Source organism: Condylostylus longicornis, unplaced genomic scaffold (assembly GCF_029603195.1).
Source record: "Condylostylus longicornis isolate FDR11 unplaced genomic scaffold, ASM2960319v2 ptg000048l, whole genome shotgun sequence".
NCBI lineage: Eukaryota > Metazoa > Arthropoda > Insecta > Diptera > Dolichopodidae > Condylostylus > Condylostylus longicornis.
The window spans coordinates 18,131,142-18,158,863 of record NW_026578017.1 but is presented as its reverse complement, the minus strand read 5'-3'; the positions used below and the strand labels follow the sequence as shown (position 1 = coordinate 18,158,863).

Genomic DNA, 27,722 nt, shown 5'->3' with positions numbered 1-27,722 from the left:
ACAAGGGATAGAAATTTTCTTTCATATGAACCTTAATATCAAATTATTACATAATTACTCCACTTTAACTAATTCTACCACAAATTAAATTCTAAATTGAATTTGAAACTCAAAATAAAATTCAACATGGAATTATTTTTATCTTTTCAATATGAAATAATATAAGTAATAAACTATTCTAGAGTAGTAAATAAAAAATATTTCAAAAACTTTTTTTAATTAAATTTTTTTTTTAAATTCCTTTTTATATAAAATTGTATAAAGTGGAAACTATTTGTTTATCTTTCCCACTATGATCATAGACACCACATAGATTCACAATTATTAGTTTACAATTATTATATCAAAGGTTTGTTGGGAGTTAATTAGTGTTGGGAATTGAATTCAAAGAATTAAAATTCTAGATATACACGTAACAAACGAAAAACTTGTCCATGAACACAAAAAATTTTAAATTTTATTCACGAACCATAATTCAAAAATTTCACGCATATCTCTCTTACGCTTAAAGGATTTATTCAAGGGGATAGTGTTATAAAGCAAGCGACTTCTATGCAAGAATTTAGATTAGCATTGTAGATTTTGAGTATAACCAAACTAGTGGTATGTATATTCTTCTCAATAGTGCTATATAGATAGTTCTTCAATAAAATTTAAAATTCATAAACCAAATGTAATTAAATTTTTTTTACAAGTACATTATTTAAATGAAAAATTACTTTTGAATCTTAAAGTACACAATATAAAAAATAAATTAAAGGAAATCCCGAATTTAAAACAACAAAAAAAAAAAATTGAGAGCAAAACTCATCTTTAATATAAACTTTTTGACAATATGGAGCGTGTACACTCTCTAAAATGAAAAAGAGAAAAGTACTTTTAAAACATTTTTCAATTTTTCTGTTCTTTCTCAAAGAGAGTAGTTATAGACTTCATAAGTAAATGTCCTTTTTTATATAAAACCACACAATTATTAAAATGAAACGAAAACAAAAATATTTTTTTTTATCTCTTTTTATATCCCAGTTTTTCTAAAGAAAAAACCAGACTTTAATTTAAATAAAAAAAAAATAATTTGCAAAAAAATTTCTACTTTGTGCCCATGTAAAAAAATATTTTTTTCAAGTGCATATGCTTCCTACTTTACTTTGAGTTTTCCTTTGATTTCGTGTCCTCTTTTTTGTTTGTTTGTTTATTTTCGTAAAATAAAAATGAACTTTGCAATGCACTCATTTAAGGCTTTCAGTCTTTTGTTTTTTTCGCTTCAGCAACGATAATTACATGTAAAATGAATACAGATTAAGGTTTTTTCTTTTTTTTTAAATATTATTGAAGTATTTTAATAATAATTTGAAAATATTTTATGAGAATATATGTAAACACATATACCTGCAACCCCCTGTTTTATTCTCAATATGTAAAAATCAAATTACAAAAATAATGTATATGTTAATTTTCATCCCCATCATTCTATTTTTAATGTACCGTGATGATTTATATTTTATATGTAAAATAAAGAGAAAAGGCAATTTAGGAGAATTAAAAAAATATTTTTATATAGTTGAATAATGAATAATTAAGAGAAAGTCATCACCCGGAAAATCATTATTAATATTATTGTGAATAAAAATACTGTTTGGTGTAATTATGTTTCTATATAACTGTTCATCAATGTTTATATGTATTTGAAAATATGCGCTTGTATAATAAAATAAGACGCACATATTGAGCTATAAATATAACGTTGTTCTTACTAATTTAGAGCTTTAACTTTGGTTATATTTAGTGTAGGTTATTTGTATATAAGTTATGTTTGTATATGCGTATCATAAACCATAATTGTAAAGTTTACAGATTTTCCACCATTTGGCATAAGTTTCAGAAAGAAAGCAATTTAATTAATGGGGCCGGAAATTAATTTAGTGATTTTATAGAAAAACAAAAATTGATTAACTGATCATATGTTTTATAGAAACATTTATTTTCCTATTTACTTTGCTTTAATTCTAACTATATTGAGATTGCTTTTTGCAAGCAAATAGTTTTGAAATTGTCGTGAACTTAGGCCATACTTTCAAAATAACCCATCCAAATAGAAATAATAAAAATATTCGAGCACTACTAAAGTATTTTCAAATTAATTTCAAATTTAATTTCGTTGTTAATTTAAACTGTCTGACTGTTTTTCAAGTATTCAATCCGGTTGATATCAAAATTAAGTCTTGAGTACTTACAAAACAAAGAATTTTCTACAATTTATTTTATTAATATTTCTAGGTAATAGTCTCACTGGATTTTGATACAATTAACATTTTGTAGATTACAGTTGATTTCCATTACAATTATAATTAGAATATTTCATTGTTATCAAAAATTTGGTAAAGAGTTTCGGGAATTTTAACAAAATTTAATTCCATATATTAATTGTTTGTTAATCTGTTATGGTGAGGTCTATTACAAACTACCCTTCTACAAACATTATTTCTTTGACAATGTCTTCTTTTAAATTGTTTAAAAATTATTTTAAGATAACCAGAACAATAAAACAAAAACAAAATTTTGATAGCCTAAAAGTATGCAATATTCTTTTAACACTTATATGTATTTTTATTTTAGTGTGAAAAACGGAAAATCATTTTATAAAATACAACAAAAGCTTTTACTAAAACACTTATAACACGTAAGTGTAAAGAACAATCATCTCAAAAATTCTTTTATGCTATTATTTTTTTTTATTTTTTTTTATTTTCGTTTTTTTTTCTCTCTGCAAGATGTTGTAACTTTTAAAGATGAACACGAAAATGTAAAACATTCACACATAAACTTACCTTATGTATATATGTATATATATATATATATATATATGTATATAGAATATATATATTGAATTTTTTTTGTTATTCTTCAGTGGAGCGCAAAAGTTTAAATAATTATTTCGTTTCATTTACATTCTTCTTTATTTTTATAAACATTCAACTATTAACAAACAAGTTCCGTTTTCCTTAAAAACAATATAAATGAATAATAAAATGGAATTTTTGCTCTTACTAAAGTACATTCGTGCATATAAAAATATATATACAAATATAATATTAATGTTGTGTATAATATGTAAATAAAGAAAATGAAAAAAAAATATAAGAATTTTTTTTTTTATACACTTAAAGTTTATAAGTTAAATTTTCGTCATATATACTAGATTTATATATACAAAAATTTAAGAGCAAAATGTTAAAAAAAAGGAGTACTACTTTTTTAGTATATTATGTACTTATGATAAAAGTGTAAGAAAAAGAAAAAGAACGCAAATTGAAAGAAGAGGAAATAAAGAGAGAAAAAAAAAAAAGAAAATGTTGAATCAACATGTTGCTCCAAATAAATTGTGTATTCACTTGTTAAAAAATACTTCATTCATAATGAACACACCATATACACAAACCCACACAATTCTGTATAATTCTGTATAATATGTATACGTATATGTGTGTGAGTATAATGTGTAAAAGAATAATTTTCTTTTTTAAATGATGAATATTTTACTAAAGAATATTTAAGTAAAACAGTTGAATATTTCATTACAAAAGTACATAATATGCATATATATAAGTTGTGCCGTAGACCTATAGCAAGTATACAATTTATAAAGTTGAACATTTGATGTACATAAGCATATACTACCTTACAAATTAGCAACATTTGAAAAAAGAAAATTATTAGTCTGGAATTTTTACATTTAAATGATTGTGCGATAATAAAATTCTAAAATTTTCTTTTATTTTTTGTTTTAGCAAATAAATTTTTAGTTAATATATAATGTGGAAAGCTTAGATAAATTTTAAATAATTTCTTTTTCTCACATTTCTCAAAACCACAAATTTCCTATGCATATATGTATGACTGGCAAGAGCTATACAATTTATTGATAAAGGAATTGCTAGAGAATATATGGGGTACTGAATAAATTTCTTAAAAACATAAAATTGTACATTTTATTAGGCCTTTTTCAAATGTAATGGATATTTTTATAATTATGTTAAAAATTATACAATTTAGGGAAATGAATGAGTTTGGAAATTAGCTTATATTTCGTATATTTTGTGGTATAGCGATCGTCTGTTATTTCGTAATAATATTCTTTCTTAAGATGATGCTTTTAACACGTATATAACGCTTTTAAGTCTCTATAAAAGCATTTATTCTGAACATATTCTAAAATTTACCAAATATTATGTTTAAGTTTTATGCATAAGTTTAAAACGTTATTCTTTAAAATTTAATCCACGTATTTTACAAAAAGCATCATGGGATATTATTCTATAATAATGTAATTTCTGTATATCGCCCCCATTTTTTTATTTCATCTTAAATAACTCAACTCGTAGTAATTGCCTAACATTAAATAAATTATTGCTCATTGATCAGGAATGCCTTAAAATTTTCATCCCACGAAATTATTGAACAATTCATGAGTAATTAGTTTCCTTCCTTATATTTTCTTTCTGCGGAATTTGAAAAAATTAAATTTTAAAATTAAAAAAAATTCTGTGAAAATGTTCTCATTAACAGCATCACTTTAATTGTTTAATAAATTTTGTTATTACTCGTATTGGAAATAATCATTATTTTCCAAAATCAATTGTTTTACTATCGTTATACTACATATTTACATTAAATTCTGGGGAAATTTTAATATTTTCTATCGGTAGGAAGTTTTAAAAACTGCTCTCACCGTGATTTTACACAACAGTTATTAGAAACTTGAACACAATATAAATTAAGAACTAAAATTGTCCAAAAATAGATTACTTTTTCAATTATTCAAAACAAATTTTGAAAAAATTTCTCATTTTTTAAGGTTATTTCAATCGCTTGCTCATAAAATTTAAAAAGAACATTTGTCATTAGAAAATGAATTATTATTGTTAATGATAACGAGCCCTTAGAATTTTTTAATATTGACAAGGTGATATTTGTAGTTCAGACTGTTTTAAAAATAATCCGAACACAACAAAAATGATTAATTTATTGATATTTGTTTGTCGCCGTTAAATCCTGCCGATTTTGCTCTTTTCTTTTTTTTTTAATACTTATTTAATGTAAATGACAGACTTAAGTACTTTCTAAATATGTTAACATATTCGGAATTAGTATTTTTTTTTTCCAAAATGCATAAATTAAAAAAAAAAATATTTTGTACAGCTTAAAAAAAATCCTTTTGTTCTATGCATTTTGCACTTGCATATTTTTAGGCTTAAATAATTTTTTTTTCCATTTTTAACTTTTTCTGATTTTAAATCCTTGTTATTAAAATGCTTGTGCAATACACACATCTTAATTTGTACATATATATAATGAGTATTTGTGTAGATGTTTTGCTAAAAGTCATTCACACATTTTTACATTTTTCAATGGGAAATTTTTCTTTTCTTTTCCTGTTGTTGTTTTTTGTTGTGTTCTCTACTGTTAATGAATGGAACGTGCTTCAAAAGAATAGTAGAAATTATCTCTCCTTTTTGTTTTGTTTTTGTTTTTTTTTAAAGGTAAATAAAAATAAAATATTTTTTTTTTGTTATTTCTTTTTTTTTTTTGGAAAAACTAAATAACGATAAATAGAGTATTTTCGTATTAAACACGTTATTTGCATATTATGTATAGAAAGACAGGATTACAAACATATTGTTTGACATAAAATACTGTACTTTATGTCTACACAACATATTGGATATGGTATGTAATATACAAGATTATGTACACATAACATTAAGTGTCTATTATGAAGTTTGTGTGAATGTATGCATAATATATTAGTAGGTATCAGATATGCATTTAATATTATGTAAAATAGTTTATTTTTGTTTTTTTTTTGTATTTTGACATGATATTATGTTGCCTGCTATTTTAAATATATCATGTTGATGACAATCACCTGTCTTTCTTTTTATATTGTTATACATGAACATTTATATATGCTTTATTATATTGTTATTATTGTTATATTCTGGTATATATATTGTTATATTGTTGTTGCTGTTATGAGAAGTTTTTGTTGTAATTTTGATGTCATTTTCCTTATATCCTTTTTGATGACGGCTGTATAATAGCGTATACTTTATCCACTTCAATATCATATATATATACTGAAGAGTTTTTGTTGCTTGTTGTTTCCGTTTTTTATTTCGGGTTCTTATATTGTTATTTTGTTATACATACTCTTGTATAGTGTTATGTTGTATTTTTTTTTACACTTAAGTCATGTCAAATGGGATTTGATTCACCCCTAAAATGTTTTTGTATAATATTGTATAAAATGAGTAAAAGTATGTTGTATGTATATATATATATACAGTTTCTTTCATTGTTATTTCATTTTTATATTTTCTGTACGTGTATATATAGTGTAAAAAAAAAATAAGGGAAGAAGGAAGAAAATTTTTTTAAAAAAGTAATTTTCATATTAAATTAAAAATGGTTTTGTAGAAAAGTTAAGGTACTTTTTTTCTCATTTTATTTCTTCTCTCTTTCACAAATTTTAAGAGGATGAGGTTGATGATAGCATAGGCAATTGCAGGTGATATATAAATACTTTATATTGCAAGTTTGTGTACATACAATACGTCTAAAACTATATAACATTTTTATTACATGTAGATAAGAAACTGTATAAATGTTAGAATATAATAAAATGAACGACAAAGTTAAATCAAGTATTTGAAAGGGCGAAAAAGAGAAAAAAAGAAACTACTTGAAAAGGTTAAGGGTTTTATATTATAGTCTAAAACTTTATTGGGAAATGAAAAGAAATTTTAAGAGAAAAGAAAAACAACAAAAATTCTAGATTGTAAGAAAATAAAATTTTTTGGAAAAAATATATAAATTTTCCATTTGTGGTTTAAAAATGTTACTCAAAGGAATCTAATTTATTTTATGAACAAGATAGGAAAAAAAAAACAATAATAATAAGGTAGGAAAGAAAATAGAATTTTAAACTTAAATTCAAAAATTTCAAATGTAACATTAAAAATTTTTCATTCTTAACATGAAGTGCAGTTGCACAAATTTTACTTGAATGTTCGAATTACATAAAAAATTAATTTCTTAATATATGTCACTTTAAATTAGAAATATTGAAAATTTCAAAACCGCAATCATAATTGAAAGGTGTTCTGTTAAAATTAATTTTAATTAAAGGTGTTATAAATCTATATTATACTACTGAAGATAATTGTTATATTTGGTATAACTTCCAAAAAATATTTATTAAGTAATAATAAAATGGACTCCATGTTTCTTTATTTAAATTTCTTATATGATTGTAAACAGAAGGATATTAATTTTAAATTATAAACTCTAAAATTTTAATATAGTTTTGTAAGTTTGTATTTATATTTATATTTTCAACCGTATAATAATTAAGCTATTTGTTAGATGTTTTTTCAACCACTTAAATGACATCAAAGGTCTTTTATTATATTATAAAAATTACTTCATTAAAAATGTCTTGTACATTCATATAGGTTAGAAATTTATATTATTAAGTGAATTGTTGAATTAAACTTATGTAGCAACATTCGTAATATATAAAATATTCCCGGAAAAACATAAGATATACAAAAAATACTTATAAGAAAAATAATTTATTTGATAAATCAATGGAAATTTTCTTCATACAAACTGCAAAAAACAAACGGATGACGTATTCAAAGGAACGAATTAAAGGCAGAAAAATTAATTAAAATTTTCTCCTTGAGTTGGACTCGAACCAGTGACCTATTGTTTTCTAGGCGGACGCTCTACCAACTGAATTACAGAGGTTTGATCTGCAGTTGTATGTAATTAGTAGTGTTATAGCCACTTATTAATTTTATTAAGTATTGTGGCTATAACACTATTATTTTAGTAATTCGGTAATGTTGTGGGATAAGATTTTTTAATGACACATTTTGCTTAATTGTTTTGAAATTAAAAATATTTTCAAAAATGCAAATACTTTTCAACAAAATATTTGTCAATTCGTTTATTAACATTTTCTCAAAATTCGGAATATCCAAATTCTGATCCAATGAATATAATTAAAGGTTAAGATTCACTTATGTACGCAAAGTTCGGCAAATATTCAGTAACAAGAATTTAAAAACGTTCATTTTTGTTTTATAGATGTGGTTAATTTTTAAAATCACCTGCTTTATAATCCTGTTTTTCAACTATCAGCTTTTTATAATATATTTAGCAACAATTACAGGGGTTCTAACAAAAAAAGAAATTCAAATATAAATTTCCAATGAAATCAAATTAAATATAGAATTGAATAACAGAAGTATGACATTTAGTTTTAGTTACACACAAAGACTGAAAGACCAATATTGTGGTAAAAGTGAGTGTATAAGTAACTCTAAAATAGAAAAGTGTTAAAAACATAATACCTGAAATTAAATGCGATCACAACACCTGTCATATAAGTACATAGTAGCATGCAATTCGTATGCTAAAAAAATAAATTTCTCAAATTTAATTTAATACTCAAAAGGTACAAAGGATGAATGAAATGAGAAAATAAAATGACATTTTTCGTTCTACATCATGGTGAAATTAAATTCACCTTTATGTATATGATTTATAATTATGGCCCTTCTGTTATTTGTTTCATAATTAGAGCTGAAAAATTTTGAATATTTTTTTTATATTTTATCAAAATATTTTGCTTGCAAAATTTAATTATCTCTAATTAGTAATTTCAATTTCAAAATTAAAATTTAATTATTATTATACTTTTATTTTCATTTCATCCATTCCTATATGAATATAATTTAGTTTTATTTCAATTTGCTTAAAAATTAAATTTTTAAAGTTAGTGTGTTTTCTAAATATACAGTAATATTAGGTGTGTACTTATAGTCATCCTTTTGTGGTTAACATTAAAAATTTTTAGATTATTCAATTACAAAAATAACATAGGTATATAATATAATAATTTATATAATATTTTTTCAACAAATTTAATTAAAATTTAAAAATATAATAAAATTTAATTTTAAAGCTGTATAAAAGTTTATTTTCTGCGAATAATGCTTTAATATTATGTTTTTTTTATCACTTTATTATTTTAATACAATTATATTTTGTGTATTGCATGACCTAACGATTATATTAATTATAACCTCGATTATAATCTCATTTTATATAATGGAATTGAATATTTATACAAGGTATATAATATTGTACCATATACATATAAAAAATGTTTTCATTATATGATGGCTATTTATCCAAGCTATAATATCATTTTTAATTTCCTATGAGAATTAAAATGTACAATTTTCATTGGAAATTCTTTTAAAATGCACTTTAATAAATTATTATCAATCAAAGAAAATTTATTATCAATTTTATGAAAATTTATTTCGAAAAAAAAACAAAAAAAAAATTTTTTTCTAATGTGGCACGTAAACCATTTTAGAATTATTGAATGAATGTCTAGTCTAATTTAGTAGAGTAATAAATGATCAGATTGGGAACTTTGTGTATAATATTATTTTGTACCACAAAATAAATATATAAGCTAAACTAAAATTAATTGGTTGAAAATATGGATAACTAAGAGTACATTAAATTTTTAAAATAAATTAAAAATTTTTTTTTTGCAAAAAATGGCTATAAACTTATTCTTTAAAATGACCAATTTATAAATTCTATGCATGAAAATGGAAATTATTTTCATGTATAACACATTTTTTGCAGTCTTATACAATAAAAGAAAAATTTTAAAAGTTTTAGTATAACTATTAAAAAATTTTGAGCACGAATTTCTATTATTTAATGAGGTTTTCATTTTAAGTAAAATTCGTAATGTTGCATTCATTTTCCAGGTCATTATTATTTGCGGTGCATTTATATTTAAGGTGAAACGTGGATATACATAAAATACTTTTCATTTAACAAATTCTCAGACTGTTACTGTCAGTTTAAAAAAATTTTATTTATTTAAAATTTTCTTCACTAAAAATATATAGTTGATAAAAGTTTTGTGTGTTTTGTAAAATAGCACATTTCCATTTAAAAATTTACTATAAATCTAGATCAAGAGAATAATATCTATTGAAACAATTCTGTTATTTCTATATAATTTTGCATAAATTTAGGAGAAATCTTGAGGATAATAACATAAAGAGTTTCAATTAAATTACTAAATGTTTTGGGTAAGGCGTAAAGGAATACTTTTATTGTTGAAGAAAATAATTAAGCAAAACGTTACACTTTGAAGGCTTTGGCAGTAATGATATTGATAGCTCCAGAGAAAAACGAGTTATTTTGTTCTTGTAAAATAAAGTATTTATTGATATACTCGTATAAACTGTTAAAAATTTGATTATGCATATCAAGGTTAACGTGTAGGAGCAAAAATTTCTCCAAATTTAGTAAAAGTAAATTTGAGAAGGTACAATTTTCTTCAACTTAACAATTTCAAAGGTTTGAAAAAAATTTTGTATTTTGTAGCAAGATATTCGGAAAAAATTTCATATGTTTAACTTGTGCGGTAAAACTTTTGTAAATAGACAGAAAGACGGATAGGTGGACATGCATAGTTTAGAATTTTTGGATTTTCAAAATTTTATTGAAAAAAAAAAATTTAATTGTATTCGAAATTTAATAATTTTTTCCACGTTAATTTTAATTAGAATTATTTGTACTTTAAATATGATTGTACTACACACAAAAGTTACAATTTACAAATAATTTACAAATCGTGAAACATCAAGAGAATTTTAACTTTAACATAGCTATGTGAACACTTTCCCCCCATTAATCTATTTCATCTATAACTCTAATTGCTACGGCAACTAACAAATACCCTGTTTGCTTCATAATTCAAAAAATTATAAATTTTGCCAAAAAAAAGCAATTTTCATATAATAGATTCAGTAAAATAGTTCATGTTTTAAATTTCAATAGAAACCTAATAAGTTTAAAAGCCAATAGAAATTTCAAATTCCCAAAAGTTTAATTTAACAAAATTTTCAAAAGATTGATAGGATTATGAAAATATTTGAAAATATAAGATCTATGTTATTAACAAAAACAAAGTTTAAATTAAAAAGTTTTGATTATTTTGTAGGATTGAAGTGCGATATTTGGATAATATGATGACCGCTTAAAGTTTGAAAAGAATTCGTCTTTTCCTAAATAAATAAGTAAACAAAAATAATACTATCGTATTTGTTCAATTACTCTAAGTTTCCCAAATATTTGTTCCATAAATTGTTTATCCTTATAAGCGTATAAACATACAACTAGTATGATAGAAAATCAAAAAAACTTTTGATGACTTTTATTAATGTAAGTGTAAAGGAAAAATAAAGAACCTATATTGTATGATTATATTCGAAATTAAACCATAAAATATTACATGAAAAGGAAGAGAGACAAACATTTTGGGAATACTATGATATTATAGAAAATAGAGAAAAAAAATTCATCAAGGATATAAATAAGTTATTTGTACTGTACGTATACGAAAAAGGAAGGATTTGGTATCAATATTCATAAAACGTTATCATTTATATCTTTCTCTTGTTTTTCCATATATCCTTACTTCTTTTTTAGAAGATAATTTTATTATGCTATTCACATTCATATACTATATATATGCAATAGTTCTTGTTTCTATATTACTTTATATGTGTACTATAGAAGATAAAATTATGAGGATAACAACCTTTCCTATTTGGTTTTTCTAAAAAATTATTTTGGTAAAATTAAGTATATAAGAAACTATTATATTATGTAAGAAAATTTAATGGAGTGGTCATCTAAATTTATATATCAAGATTTGATGTATACGTTATTGTTAGGAGCTGTGACATATTGTAAGATATTTAAATAGTATTGTGACATTTATTATTGCCAGAAATTTTATTGCAAAATAATGAAGTTTATAAATTTGAAAGGAGTTTAAAGTTGCAATATAATGAAAAGTATAAATTTCAAAAGCTTGTCACATGAATATTTAGAAATGTAATAACCCTAGCGAGTTTTTAATATTAATAGATCTCTTTGGCCAAAATCTAAATAACAATTAGAGTGAAACTCATAGCAGATTTTGCTGATGCAGCTCAATGTAAAATTAAAATAGTTCCATTTGTTTAACACTGTTTTGTGAGGAGTTATACCTGTTCTAAAAAGAAAATTTTAATAACACAATATTGTTTGGAATTTTTAATTCAGGGGCTCGAATCTTTTAGAATGGACAAGAAAAGCCAATACTTCAATACAAAGAAACTGTTGCTTGTCAACCAATTGAGGGCATTATGCTTCAATTATGAAATTACGAAATTGAAGTTTTGCAAAGGTTTTCAATCAAATTTGAAAATCATCTCAATACTGTACATAATTTCATATTTAAAAGTTTGACAACTTCATAATGCTCGACATATTGTTGAATTATCCATGCTTGGTAAATCTGAACTACTACAACCATAAATTCAAAAAATCTATTAATATATGCTATATACATATTTATGTATATATATACTCTGTATATGTGATAATATAATTTACTTTTCTTTATGTATTAAAGGTGAAGTTTTAAGGTTTTGTGTATAAATTTGTTTTCTTCTTGCACATTGTTTTTATGTGAAATAAATATGTCGGTATGATAATAAATAACTCGTTTGAAATTATGAGTTTATCCTGGTGAGAATTGTGTGTGATAGAATTGATTATGATAGAAGAAAAGATTTTCAAGTTTTATTTTTTCATTCTAGTTTTTTCTTTTTTTTTTACGTGTTCATTGATTTATTTTGGAAGCAAAGATTTATATTACAATTATATATTATTTTTGAGTAATTGATGGAACAAAGTAATGGTTGGAATATCAAGTTTTTTTTCCCCATTCTATAATATTTTTTTATTAATATTTGCCTGTCATATTCTCATTATATTACTCTGGTATATGAGAGTGAGTAATTTATTTAATGAAACTTTTTGTATTATTTTTGGACTTTTGAAATTAAATAGATTAAAGTACAGAATTCACAAGAGTGCTTTTATTTCATACATTTATAAAATTAAATTTTCTCCATAAGAAAATATTTATTAATTAATTAATTCATTTGTATTAGATGTCAGTTTAAGGTGGACGACTTCTCACATGCTTGGCTTTCAAAGTTTAAGGAAAATATAAAACAATTGCAGATTTGCAAGTAATTTTTATTTGAATTGCCGTTTGAACGTTTTTAATATATACTTTCTTGTAAATGTTGTCATCGAGTTCGACTTAGGTTCGAAAGTTTCCATTGGAAGGGAGGGCCAATAAATCTACTCCGCCAAAAAATATCGGATGATAGATAAAATAAGAGATATCACAATCATTGATAGCACAAAATTATTTGTTCAGAAAATTTAATGTTCTCCAAGCACTTTTTAAGGTCATATTTTCAAAGTAATTAACAACGGTAAAAAATTACTCCATTAAAAACATGATAGTCATGAAATGTAAAATAATCACTAGTCAATAGAAACCTCTTCCCGAAGAATATACGTTGCATCTGCTCTGCAGTTGTTTGATACTGTTTGATAGATTCCTGCCACGGTCAGGTTTTGAATGATTTTATTTCGAAATAATTTTATTTCGAACTTATTTAATGCAACACCAGAATCCATTTTCATTAATTACTAGAACCGTCACTTAACCATATTCCTCTTCCTTTCAAATCGAAGTTAACTTGTTATTGTATTTCCTATTTCAAATATAAAATTTTCTAATTCAGAATGTTCTAAAATTGAATTATGTAGATATAAACGTCATTGTAGTTAACAATCCCAACATTTTTCCTCAATTAAATCGTACATACATGAAATTTTTCAATTGCATCATTTTTTAAATTGAAAACTATAATTTATTTTGTTTTTATTAATTAATTTTCATTTCACACTTGAGCTTATCTTTTTATCAATTTATAATCCCACCTGTCATAACATTGTACAATTAATTATTTTACACATTCATAGAATGAATAAAGATTAATAATTCAAATAAAATGTGAAAATTAAGTATGACGTAACAGAAACAAAAAAAAAACAATTAATCTTTAGAAAAGGCAGAATGAGAGAGATTTAGCATAGGTATGAGAGTTCATGACTAATAATGAAAAATCTTTAATATCTTACCCATAACATTTTCGTTAAAATTTCAAACAATTAGCCAAAGATAAGAACGAAATATGTTTGTAATCTATGCGTATATAATTTTACCTACATGTACTTAAAATATTTTGTATTACCATAAATATATTAGGTACATACATATGTACATATTTACATATATAGTATACATATGTACAAAAATAAAATTTTATTTGAAATGCAAATTTTACCATATAAGATGGCACAATATGTTGCATTATTATCGATGTTTTATTCAGCAGGTGGCGTTAAATAAATATTAAAATGTCTACTTTTACACGTTGATATGAAAATTTACAGGCTTTTAAACTTTTGACATTTTAATGTTTCCAAAAAGAAAAAAAAAAGAGAAATGAAAAGAAAAACAAAAGATAAAAAAATTTTCTTTCAAAATTTATTCCGTAAGTGTAATTGCAAAAAATATCAATACGCGTTGCTATTTTATATGATATTGACACTTCAATGACTGAAAAATATCGAAAATATTATGAGCAATGAGTTGAAAAGAACCGACTATTTAAACGATTCTGAACTTCATTGGCAGTTTTGCTTAAGCTAATAGAAGTAATTAAAAAAAGTATGAAAATGACAGTACTTCTTCGTTTGTTAACACAATCGAAAACAATGAAAATAAAATAGTCAATTCATCTGTATTTCTATAGTGTAGCCAGAAATTCTCAGCTGGAAAATGTGCTGGCACAATAATACTGCTTTTAGAAACCTACATTTTTGACAACTCAAGAAATTTTAAATAATTTTTCAGCAAACTGTCAGAGTAGTATTAAGTTCGATCTACATTTTGCAAAAATAAAGTGTTATGTATATGTATTTTAAATTAATAGTACTTTTCTGATTAAGAATTTTAATATTATTTATTGAGCCCTAATAAAATTGTAACAAACAAAATTTATTACGAAAAATGTTGGTTTTGAACTTTGAATAAGTTTATTAACATTTATTTTAGAAATTCAATAAAATGTTTCCTATTAATGTACATATTGACATTAATACCTTTAATCTTATATTTATATGCAAAAATATGTAAGCATGCTGTAATTTGAATATTTCGTTGTTTTTTTTCTAATACCATGTGATTATCCTTCATTTGAATAAGATAAAAGCTAAATTTCACACAGTTAAATAAGTATGTATTTCTAAATGTGGGTTGGAAAACTTTTTTATTAGCTATATAAAAAGCAAAAAGAAAAAAAAAATTTTTTTTTGAAACAATGAAAAGTTACATGCTTCGTTGTTTTTGTATTATGTAGAATGTGTAGAGATAGACTGGTATTGGTATAAAAACATCAACATCAATATTTTTCTGAATCTGGTTTTGACAGCTATTGAAAAAAATGAATATGAAAATAATTTGACGTGTGTACCATTAAAATGGTAAGAAATCAATTTGGGCTTAGTTTAACAAGTGAATTCTCTTTTTTGAGATTTATGCAATTGTCAGCAGATTTATTTCTATACTCTTACTTTCAATTTTATATAATATAATTTTGACAGATTATATTTAAATTTTCAAAAAAATATTCTAGAACGTATCAATTCACGTTACTTTCGAAAATTATATAATTATTATGGAAATATTAACAGCAAGCAATCATGGAATGCTGGGTTTAATATAATAATAAGATGAATTTAAATATTAGAAATTCCTGCAACATTAAATGTGTTATATACTTAATTTTAATTTCAAATGTTTTTTTTTTCCGAAAAAGTAGAGCGTTTTTAACCTCAAATTTTATTTTAAATTTAATTTTAAATACGGGAACTATGAAAGCATTAATAAAGCTATCGTATTGTAAAAATTCACTGTTTTTAGAGATGTAGAAAGGGCTGATACGAGTAAGAAAATTCGTTTTTAGCATTTTTCCAAAAAAAATTTTAAAACAAGTTTTTCCAAATTTCTATAATTGCAGAAATCTAACGGTAAATGTCATGCCAACAAAAAATATAATTATTTTTTTTTAATTTGAGAATTATGTTAACGCCCCTCAAAAATTTTTTTTCTTTTATTTCAAAGATTGCATTCATTGCTCACTCCAAATGTAAAAGAAATGTAGAAGATTGTTTTTAAAAGCAGTTGGAAAAGCTGTTGGACGAAAAAGTCCTACTTTATAAACTATTGATTTCATTCAACTTTATTGTCTTTCGTTTTCTCAATTTTAAAAGTTTTGTTAGCGCACTTAATCTAAATTTGTTACAAGACCCCACTTATAATAAAAACTTAAACCAGATCAATTTACTATAAATAAACAAAAAATTTTTTTAAGTTTTCAAATACATATATTTAATTTTTCTAAGAAATTTTAATTTTTGCTTCTTTTAAACTATTCAATAAAGTTAAATGTGACTACAATTTATGATGGAAATTTTTCTCTCATCAAAAACTTGCACTATTTAATTTGATTTATTTTAATTATTTATAGAAAAAATTCAATTATTTGTGCAATATTGAAATTATAATAAAAAGAATAATCAAAATTAAATTGAATAGCTATTGAGTTTTTCCAACATTTTGTTTTTTTTTTTTTTTTTTTACTTAAATCTACTCTTAAATATCTCATTTATTATTTAATTAGATGAAAAGCAACATCTGTATTGTAAATTAAATTTGACCTTTACATGTTATTGTTGCAATTTTCCTTTTATATTTTAACCCCATTATTATTATATAATAAAACATATTTTCTTTTTCCCTCCTATATATTTTATGTATAATATATAAAACGTACTGTACTTATTTATATTTTATTAATTTTATTTTTCCAACTGCATTTTCTACAACATTTTCTTTCCATTTTATATAATTATTTTTAATTTAACTTTTGAATCGAATTGCTATTATATTTATAGATCTATAGATTGCTATTGTACAGTTATTATATTGGGAAAATATTAATTGAATGAAAAATATTCAATGGGTCTTTTTTTATATATACTTGGCTTGAATATTTTGCTTTTTATATACAATATTAAACTTCTAACTTTTAACATTATATGTACCTTTAACTTTGAAATGAAATATGAAAGTAAGAAAATAATTGTTACTGTTATATAATGTAATCCTATACTTTATTTCTTATATGTATGTATATATTTGTAGATATATAGAACATGATTTTATTTAATGGATAAAGAAAAGTAAAAAATGTTCGTATGTATATTTTAAAAAACATAAAATGCATTGGGAGTTTTACATACTTACATACAGAAAGTTGAGTCAGCAAAAATCAATGAAAATAACATTGAAAATGATGACGACGTGAAAATTTGCAGGTGATTACTATTAATATTAAGATATTCGCATAATTAAAATGGTATGATTTTTGTAGAATTTTATAGTGAAATTTTATTTTATTAAATATAAAGAAGTTTATATTTTTTATTTGTAGGAGTAAGACTTAAACTTCCTTTGATAATATGTTTAAGAACGAAAATGTTTGAATTCTGGCAACCGAACCTAAATTATGTCGGCTTCGACGATATTATTTCTACAAAATTTCTTAGAGAAATGCAACAAATCTTAGACCTTAATTGGTTTAAAGAACCAATCTTTGGAATCTTCAAATTAGATTTAAATTTAAAAAATTGAAAAAATTCAAATAACTCACTAGCTATATTTTAGTCATATATTATTGAGTACGATGTCGAAAAGTCCCACATAATTTTGAACAGGAATTGTTAATTTCGAATTGAGTAGGAGTCTTGAAAGCAACTAAAGTTTGGTTAAGTAAATTCAAATTTGCATCTTCTTCTAGGGAGGCCTCTATATTACATAATTTGCATAATTTATATTTTGAATTCGTCTATAATAATTAATTATAATAATGAAATATGAGACACACGGAAATTTGTAATTTAGAATATCGTAAACGGTAAACAATAAAAATTTCGAATATCGTAAAACGTCAAACAATATTAATATGAATACAATTGAATAATATATTATGAATGTCACGAGAATTTCGCTATACGGAAATAATTTTATGTTAAAAAATGCCAACTTCAAATAAAAAAGTAAGAATGCAAAAAATTGAAAATAAAAGGAGTTCCGTTTCGTCGTATCCTTTGGCTAACATTATAAGTTTTATATTTTTTTGTTCACTCTTCATTATTTTGTAACTTTACACCAAATTCAAATACTTTGAAAATTTTTAAATATTTTTTCTTTGTTTTAACAAATTTTTTTTTGTTTTCGTATTTTATTAAAGTTTGCTAAAACCTTGCCAGTTTCTTTTTTATTACTATTATTTTTTTCACAAGTTCTAAAATATCCTGGCAATGGTTTTTATTAATCGATTCTTATTCAATTTCTTTCTTCTTGCCTTATAATACTCGTTCAAATCGTTTGTCGTCTTTGTACATTTTTTATAACTCTTTATTTCTTATTTGATTTTGCTAAGTGGTCTTAAAATGTGCACTTTTCTTCTTTGTAAATATATTTTGTACATAAATGTATGTATATATATGACTATAATTTAAAACTTTTTTACTAATTTAAAATGAAGTTGACTTGCACTTTGTATTTTATATTTATATGATAGGTGGGTATGTGTTTTTATAAAGTTTGAAAGTGTAAAGAAAATTTTGAAATTCGTTGCGAAAATTGGATGATTGCATTGATGAAAATGAAAGAAAATGAAATGATTGAATTGTTAAACAAAAGAGAAAATTTGAAACTGTTAATGGCAGCCCATTCAGTGAAAATATACAAAAAGAAAAATTGATTTATGTTAGCAATGTATGAGTTCTTCCAAAAAAAAAAAAAAAATCGGCAATATTAAATTGAAATTGAAAATTAAGCATGCATTCACATTCTTAAATGCGCATTCATGTGGTTTTCTATAGAAAGCGATTCTTGTTTTCTTTTTAAATGAAAATTGAAGTTTCTATACTCGTAGAAATTGTTCTTTGTTTTAAAAAAGTAGAATATGAAGAAATTGAATGCAATTAGAAGAAAGGACTGAATCACAATTTTTCGTAAATTATAAATTTTTGAAAAAAAAAAAAATTTTGGCAAAAATCCAAACATAGTCTTCAATGTTGCTTAAGATTAACCTACTTTTAAAGTTGAACCATAAAATGTATTTTCAAAAAAAAAAAATCTTACAATTCAGCTGATGGATTAATTGCTTTGTTATATTTTAGGCGAATTTCAAATTTTAATTGCAGTAAAATGTATAAAATATTAAGCTCGACTTAAATACAAATAAAACAGTGAACCCAACTATAATGAATAACTTTTTAATTTAACGCCATTTTAAAATTGCATAAATAGTCACTAAAATTCGTCATTATTTAAACTTTTATTGTCTTTAACTAAAAATTTGCAATGTAATAAATGTAATAAATAAATTGTTAAATTTCATTCTATAAACATATTTAAAATTTCATTAAATCATAAACAAAATATGTAAAAGAAAAGTTGAAAACTATGGTCACTCTCATGGGGGTATTGACATTACAAAACAACACAAAAACCTATTGTTATGCTAATATGAAATTAAAGAGATTCAAATAAAAATTTTGAAATATTTTTTAAACTTTTGTAAATAAAACTAAATCTGAAAGTGAAAAACTCATCATTTTAAAAATTTTTCCAAATTTTTATTATGTTTTGGTTCAAATTTTATGGTTCAATAATTTCTATTGTCACTGACAACATGAAAACAAGGCAAATCTATTCATATGTATGCAGTTAAATTGTTGGGCAGCATAATACTATTTTGAAGCTGTGGCTTATAGTAGAATTACTCCTATAGGTTATGATTTTCTGAAAGTTATTGTATTGTAATTATAACTTTTGTTTAAAATTTATTTTTAAATATAATATTAATAAATTTTTTGTTATACACAAAGTGACATGATAGAAGTTGAGTTTACACAATAAAATTTTACTTATCACTTTTGCAAATTAAACATACAGGTGCTTAATGTTTTTGAAAGTTTTTCAAAAATTGTGTATTTTTAGTGACCGTGTTGTATTGGTATTGCTTTCTAAAATGCTCCATACCTAATTTTCAACCGAAATGCAGTTTTCTGTTTTAAGAACACTAGAAAACAACTATTTTTTAACTGTGAGTCTGTCCGTTGTATTTCAATCAAACGGGTTTCGGAGAATATTACGTATTTCAATTATTTTCTGATTTGAACGAATACAAATGCTATTATATAGTATGCCTAACAGACTCCAATAACCGAAATTTTAGTAGAGGACCACAACTTTTAGACCACAACTAAGAAAATTTGCCAATATATTTTTCAACCAACATACTCAGCTCATGAAGAACAAAGTTCTAGGCTCAGAAATCTAGTTCTAGTTTTTTGTTCATTTTGGTTTTTTGGGCAAATTAAATTTTCGGGCTTTATTTATGAACGAATTTCAGTAACACCTTTTTTAAGAAGTTCCAGATGGCTGAACAAATTTGCATTTTCAAAAACTTTATGTTCAAAAAATATAACAGCGGACGGTCATGTTGTGACCATAAAAGATTTTTATTCTTAAACAAAAACATGGATCGTATTCAAAATTTTTTTTTTGGATTTTAATAAATTCTTCATTATTTCGTTAATATTTTTTAATAAAAATACTTTTTTAAAATTTAATTTTTTAAAATTTAAAAGTTATTTAATTATAATAATGGTGTTTATTATAAAAGTTTAACATGAAATTAATTTTTTATTCTGTTTAATTTTGAATAAAATTAAACTTTGAAAATTATAACTTAGTAATTAAATAGAAAAGAGAAAATATTTAAAATTTCTGATAAATTTACGATCAAATTCAGTATTTTTGAGTTTCATATTGATTTTTAAGAGTGACTAATTTTGAATATAAATTTCTAAATTCACCTTAAATGTAAATTTTTGAAGTCAGTTTTAAAGACGAATTACTGTTCTTTGAAATTTGAGATAATTTTCCTCATTTATTTGACGACCTAATTGTCTATCTTTATGGTTCAAAATTTAAATTTTGCAAAAAACAATTCTCTATTCAAGTATTAATAATTATTAACTTAGTTTATGCTTTAAATATGAAGGGTCCTTCCTAAAATTAAATTAAAGCAACTTTTAAAACAACTTATTGTGCCAGTAACACGCTCTTGTACCCTCTTGTGTTAAAACAATAATTTAATTAATAAGTGCGACAAATTTTTAATATGAAAATAAAAAATAGATTTTATCAGGTTGACTTTACAGTTTTCCTTATTGCCAAGATAAGGTATAAAGTATACCTTAAACGTGATTTTGGACTGGAAAACAAAATTTTTACTTTATTTTATAATTAATTGCGTTTTTATAATTAAAATATTCACATGTATGCTCTATATATGTGCCTCATTTTTTCTTAATTTGCGATGATTTCTGAGTTTTCATGAAAAGTTTTTCAAGCTAAATTCAGTTGTAAATTGATAAAAAAATAATTTACTAATTATTTTTATGCTCCAAGAAAAAGACGTTTAAAGTTTTTTTTTGTATTAACTAACAGAGTGTAATTAATATTTTCTTAAAATTCAAAGAAATTTGGAACCCCTAGTTTGAATTTAGTCTTTATATGTGTAGTTTTTTTATTCAAAAACTCAAAAAATTTTTTGGACACATTCTATACAGTTTGTGTACATTGGTATAAGAAATTTTGTATGTAAAAACTTTATACATGTGTACATTCGAATATGGCACAAGTACAAGAAAAGTTTTGATTTTTAGTATGAAGTTTAAAAGATTCTAGGATGCACAAAATGAAAAAAATCTTATATACAAATTGTTGATTTTTCATTGCTTCATTAATTAAATCTTACTAGACTTTCAGGTTATCGTAGGAAACAAAGTATTAAAAATCTAGTAAATGACGATTTAAAAAGTGTTTGATAATCATAGAAATAGATTGCATGAGGCCAACAAATTGTTTACTAGCGATAAGGTTGATAACTGTTGTCATTAACTGTTGTCATTAACTGCGGCCAGTACTCATAAAAAAGTTAATAATGCTTTTTTACCGGAAACTAGAGATACGAAATAAATATCAAAAAAAAAATTATATCTCATATTGCATATCTTCAGGATAAAAAATCACAAATATTTTTAAAGCGAATCTAAATTGCACCAAAGTAACTTTAAGTTGTGAGTTTGAAAGATTATTTAATATTTAATTACAAAATTTTTTTATCAATAGAAAACTATGGTCTCATTTTATACAGTAATAGTAAACTAATTTGAAGTAGAATTTGAAGTAATGAATTAACTTTGCATATAATTCGAAAGTTAACACAAAAGTAAACCTCCTCTAAAAGTTTTATTTTGAACATTAATTTTAACATTTTTGAATTTTATAAATTTTAACTTTATCTGTAACTACATTATATGACAATTAAAAAATAAAAAGAAAAAGCAAAAAAAATGTTTTTTTTTTTTTAGAAAATTCAACTTTTTCTTTTCGTATTAAGTTTTATTCAAAAGTTTGAAAGTTAATTTAATAAAGATTTTAAACTGCAAAAAAACGGAAAAGAGAAAAAAGTAGGAGGAAGAAGTTTGATAAGAAAAATTTAAGAAAAAAAATACAAAAATATAAAAAATAAAAATTGCTAATTAAAAACTTCAACATAAACAAAGGGGCTCAAATGCAGAAAAATGTCATTCTTTAAAAATATTAGCTGTGACTAAATGTTATGACATCGCTGTCGGGCTACAAAAAAAAATGTAAATTTTTTTTGCATATTTTTGAAATTTTTTTAACTTGATACTCGATTAACTAGATTATTTTAATAATTTTAAATAGAGATTTAGAGTTGATTATAGAAAAGCGTAAGTATTTAAAAGTAATGTCGAAAAAATTAATATATACAATACTGAAAAATACTGTATAGCTAACTAAACTTTGACGTAATATGCAAAATTCATATAAATACTATTATAGTATACATATTTCTGTATTGTATATAACTGTTATACTGTTAGTATAACAGTTATTAACTGTTATATTACTGTTATACTAATCAGTTCTTATGGAAAATCAATTATATAAACCTCATTTTTGAATAAAATAATTTCAGTTTTCGTGTTTAATACGACTTCTTATTGACTATGTCCGTTTTAGGATAATGTAAAAGACTTACATACGTATATTTCTAAATTGACTAACCAATTTATATTAAAGAATATTTAAAGTAAGAAGTTATACACATTTATTTCAGTATTCATATTGTTAGAAAAAAGTCTTTATTTTTAAATTTATAGATTAGTTCTTAAACTAATCTAAAAAGTTGAAGTTCTAAAACTAATATTGTAGTTCTTAAATAATATTGTTCTGACTCTGACTAACATTTTCATTCGCATTAATTGTTCAATCTTAACCAGAAGTTGTTATAAGTAAACAAAATAATTTCTATGGTGCATTTTATAAGAATTTGTTATTTATAATTATAATATTATCATGATCTATATGACATTTACTGCCTAAATATGAGTACCTCACAGAATATATAATTATAAATTTATAGTGCATAGTAAAATTTAATCTTTTTAAATATAAAAGTAAGTACATGTGCATATAGCTTCTTTCTTTGAAGTTGTAGAAGAGAAAAACTTAAAATTCTGTAAAAAAAGGATATTCCTTCTAAAAACCACTTTATTAACATTTAAATATTATGTGTATACAATCTTATATACACGTATAGAGTTTTACAAGAAGTATAACAAAAGAAAAGAAGAAAATCAAAAAATGACTGTGAATTTAATGAATCTGTGGAAAAGAAAAATTTATGAAAATTTCATAAGGCCCCCACATATATGCTTATTAACATTATAATAAATACATTTTGCGAACTTAAATATTTTGAAAGTCCTATATAATAATATTTATCCTGAAGCAACACTCCTTTTTTTTATTTTTATAAAGTATTACCACTTCAGTTAAGAAGAGAAACAGGATTATAAATTTTCTTTATTTTTGTATATGGCTACATATAGCTAGTTGCCGTAGTTGAAACTATTTTATTCCTTTTATATAATAATTTTTCTTCTTTCATCCTTAAATTTTCATTTTATAAAGAGTAAAATAGTTCCTTTTTTTTATTTTATGCTTTTTTAGTTTTTGGTATCAGAAGGCTTCTGATACGATAAATAGTATAATGATAATAAAATAAGGAAAATTATAATGAGGAAATTGCATTGTGAAAATTCTATATTAATACCAAGGGAATAATGTATGAAATTATATACATATATTTATATAATGTAAATAAACGTTCTTTGTCTTTGTGTGTTTAAAATATTATTTTATATTTAATATCATTCTATCTTTACAATATTATATGCATTGCAATACAACGTACATAAAGAAAAGTAAAATTTATATATTTATGATGATTTTGAAAAAAAGAATAAAATGATTTGAAGCAAACATTTGTGTACTAATTTAAAATAAATCTGATTTTAATAATTAAATATATAGATAATTGCATAGAGGTAAGCAAATATGCAACTATATGAAAGGTTTGTGCATGTGAATTATTTAAAATGGCTACAAAAATTTAAATTACAAGTTTAATTGTTTTTCAGATATTTTTCATATATTTATATAAATTTCAATTTAATTGTACTGTCTGTATACAGAAATGCAGTTTAAATGTGTGAACCATGAACAATAAACGTGCGAAATTTCTTGCCGCCCGATCAGGAAAATCTGTTTTATAAAATAGCAAAAAAAATAAAGCAACCGAAATAGGTTCTCTTATACAAACTTTTTATTTGGAAATCATTCCAACATTAGTTAATAATTTAAATTTTTAACATATGCAATTAATATCGAAATCTATCAACTGCAGAAGCATCACAATTAAATATTCTTGTGTGATAGCATACTTATAGGGGTGCAATAATAAATAAAACAGAAACATTATCACTATTTTCAAAAAAATAGTTTTCAAAAAAATATTTATTATTTTATACAATTTTTTTGTTCTTTCTGCTTTTCTTTTTGTTTTTTATAGTAATGCCATAATTTTTTAATAATAATCACTGAGACTGATAATAAATTTTTATTTGTTTATATGAACAAAACTTGCAAAGCGAACAGGTTAGGAATAAAGTACCTACATGCATATAATATGCATATTTTTAGGGTAAAACAAAAATATAAAATAAACACCTTACATTATCACAGTGTTGTGAATAACCTAAACATTATAGAGTAAAATAGATAACCAAAATAGAGAACGAAAATTGTTAATTTACATATTATTCCATTTCTCTTCTCTTCTATATACCTATGCAAGTATATATGGAAGTATTCACAATTACCATAGTTTTTTTTTTATAAATAAGAGGGAAAGAGCCAAGAGTGGTTAAGAGCCTTCGTTGTCATTTTAATATTATACAGTCAAGGGACTTTTTGCTTTTTTTTCTCTTAGTCCTTTTTTGTTTTTATTATTAAATTCATATTCTTTCTGCTTTTTTTTTTGTTTATTTTATTTGCTCTTAATTTTTTTTTGGTTTTTATTTTTTATCAAACAAGATAATAAAAACAACAAACAATATAAAAAAAAAGTGTTAATTGTGTGCAATTAAATTTAGTACACACTCATAGTACACAATCTTAATTTATATATATACATACATACATACATACTTATATCAAGGAATAAGTATATAAGCTTTAAGCAATTTTTCATTTAAACGAATATTTTGTATGCAGAATAATTAAGTGAAGCTACAGGATATTTGTTACAACAACAAATAAAGAGGAACGAATGAAAAATTAAAAGGATTTATTTAACTTTATTAAATTTTTTTTTTGTTTTTGCGATCATTTCTTACACCATTTGTTTTCTTTTTTCATATATTACATAATAATATACATACATACATATAGTCTATTTTAACAAATGTGAAAAATGTTAAAAAAAAGAATAAAAGAAAAAAATAATTTTTTCTGTTTTTTAAATTGGAATTTTAAATTTATGAATGTTTTGTTAATATGTTGCGGCAATATAGCAAGAATATAAAAAAAAATAAAAATGGAAAAGAGAAAAAAATATTGTTACAAAATGTTAAAAAGGTTAATAAAATTTTAAATGCTCAATTTTAATCTATTACCGTATAATAATATTGTAACATTTTTAATTAAATGTTTCCCTTTTTTTTGCTTAAAAGCAGCAAAACAAAGTACAGTGGTTACAAGCAAAACTGTCTATACTTAATTCGAATTTTCGAGTTGGTTAATTTGATGAACAAAATCGAATTTTCCGTAGTTATTTTTAATTTCGTCGAAATTTGTTAAAATAAATAACAATGTTGTATCTGTTAATAATATTTTGGCAGACTAAAATTGACATGAAAGGAGTTGGATAATATAAGACTAACAAAATGGAATGGGAGTGAGTTGGCTCAAAATAATAAGAAACAAGTAAAAACGTTTCAGTCGGTATAAACCGATTGAATTATACCCTGCACCTTTCGTTATTGTGTAGCAATTACTTGAACCTCTAAAATCATTTTATAGAAACTTCACGGACATGTCTGACCTATAATTGGACATCCGACTGCCAAGTTTCATGAATCTGACCTTATAATTTTTCCAAATATTTAAAATTAGCTTTTGGAGTTGTATGGTAAGTACCTGAACCTGCCAAGCAATTCCACCAAAACTTCACAAATATATCTGATCTATAATCGGACACACAACTGCCAAGTTTCATGAATCTGACTTTATTATTTTTCCAAATATTAAGAATAAGCTTTTAGACCTGTATGGGATCTACTTGAACCTGTTAAGCAATTCCACCAAAACTTCAGAAATATATGTGACCTATTACTCAACATACAACTGCCAAGTTTCATTAATCTGACTTTATTATTTTTCCAAATATTAAGAATAAGCTTTTAGACTTGCATGGGAGCTACTCGAACCTGTCAAGCAATCGCACCAAAACTTTAGAAATATGTCGGACCTATAATTGGACACACGACTGCCAAGTCTCATGAATTTGACTTTATTATTTTTCCAAATATTTAAAATAAGCTTTTAGACTTGTATGGGAGCTACTCGAACCTGTCGAGCAATTCCACCAAAACTTCAAAAATATATTTGAGCCATAATTGGACACATGATTGCCAAGTTTCATGAATCTGACTTTATTATTTTTCCAAATATTTAAAATTAGCTTCTGGAGTTGTATGGCAGGTACCCGAACCTGTCAAGCGATTCCTCTAAAACTTCAGAAATATATTTGACATATAATTGGACACATGACTGCCAAGTTTCATGAATCTGACTTTATTATTTTGCCGAATATAAAAAATTTGCCGTTGGAGTTGTATGGCAGCCACCCGAACCGGTGCAGCTATCCCATTATAATTTTTAGAGCATGTGCAAAATATAATTGGACACATGTATACAAAATTTTATATTTATAGCTTTATTAGTTTTTGAAATATTTAAAATAAACTCTTTGAGTTGTATGGCAGCTACCCGAACCCGTTGTCCGAATTAGTCCAATAACAATAGGGCTCGTCCTTGGCACAAAAGAAAAAAC

At 23.5% G+C, this 27,722-nt stretch overlaps 1 protein-coding gene across 4 annotated transcripts in view; it reads right to left on the bottom strand.

Moving 5' to 3' along the window:
* LOC129610717 (alpha-1,3-mannosyl-glycoprotein 4-beta-N-acetylglucosaminyltransferase B) overlaps positions 1 to 27,722 on the bottom strand; it is a 143,911-nt gene that overhangs the window by 11,863 nt on the left and 104,326 nt on the right. The gene's annotated exons all lie outside the window — the stretch shown is intronic.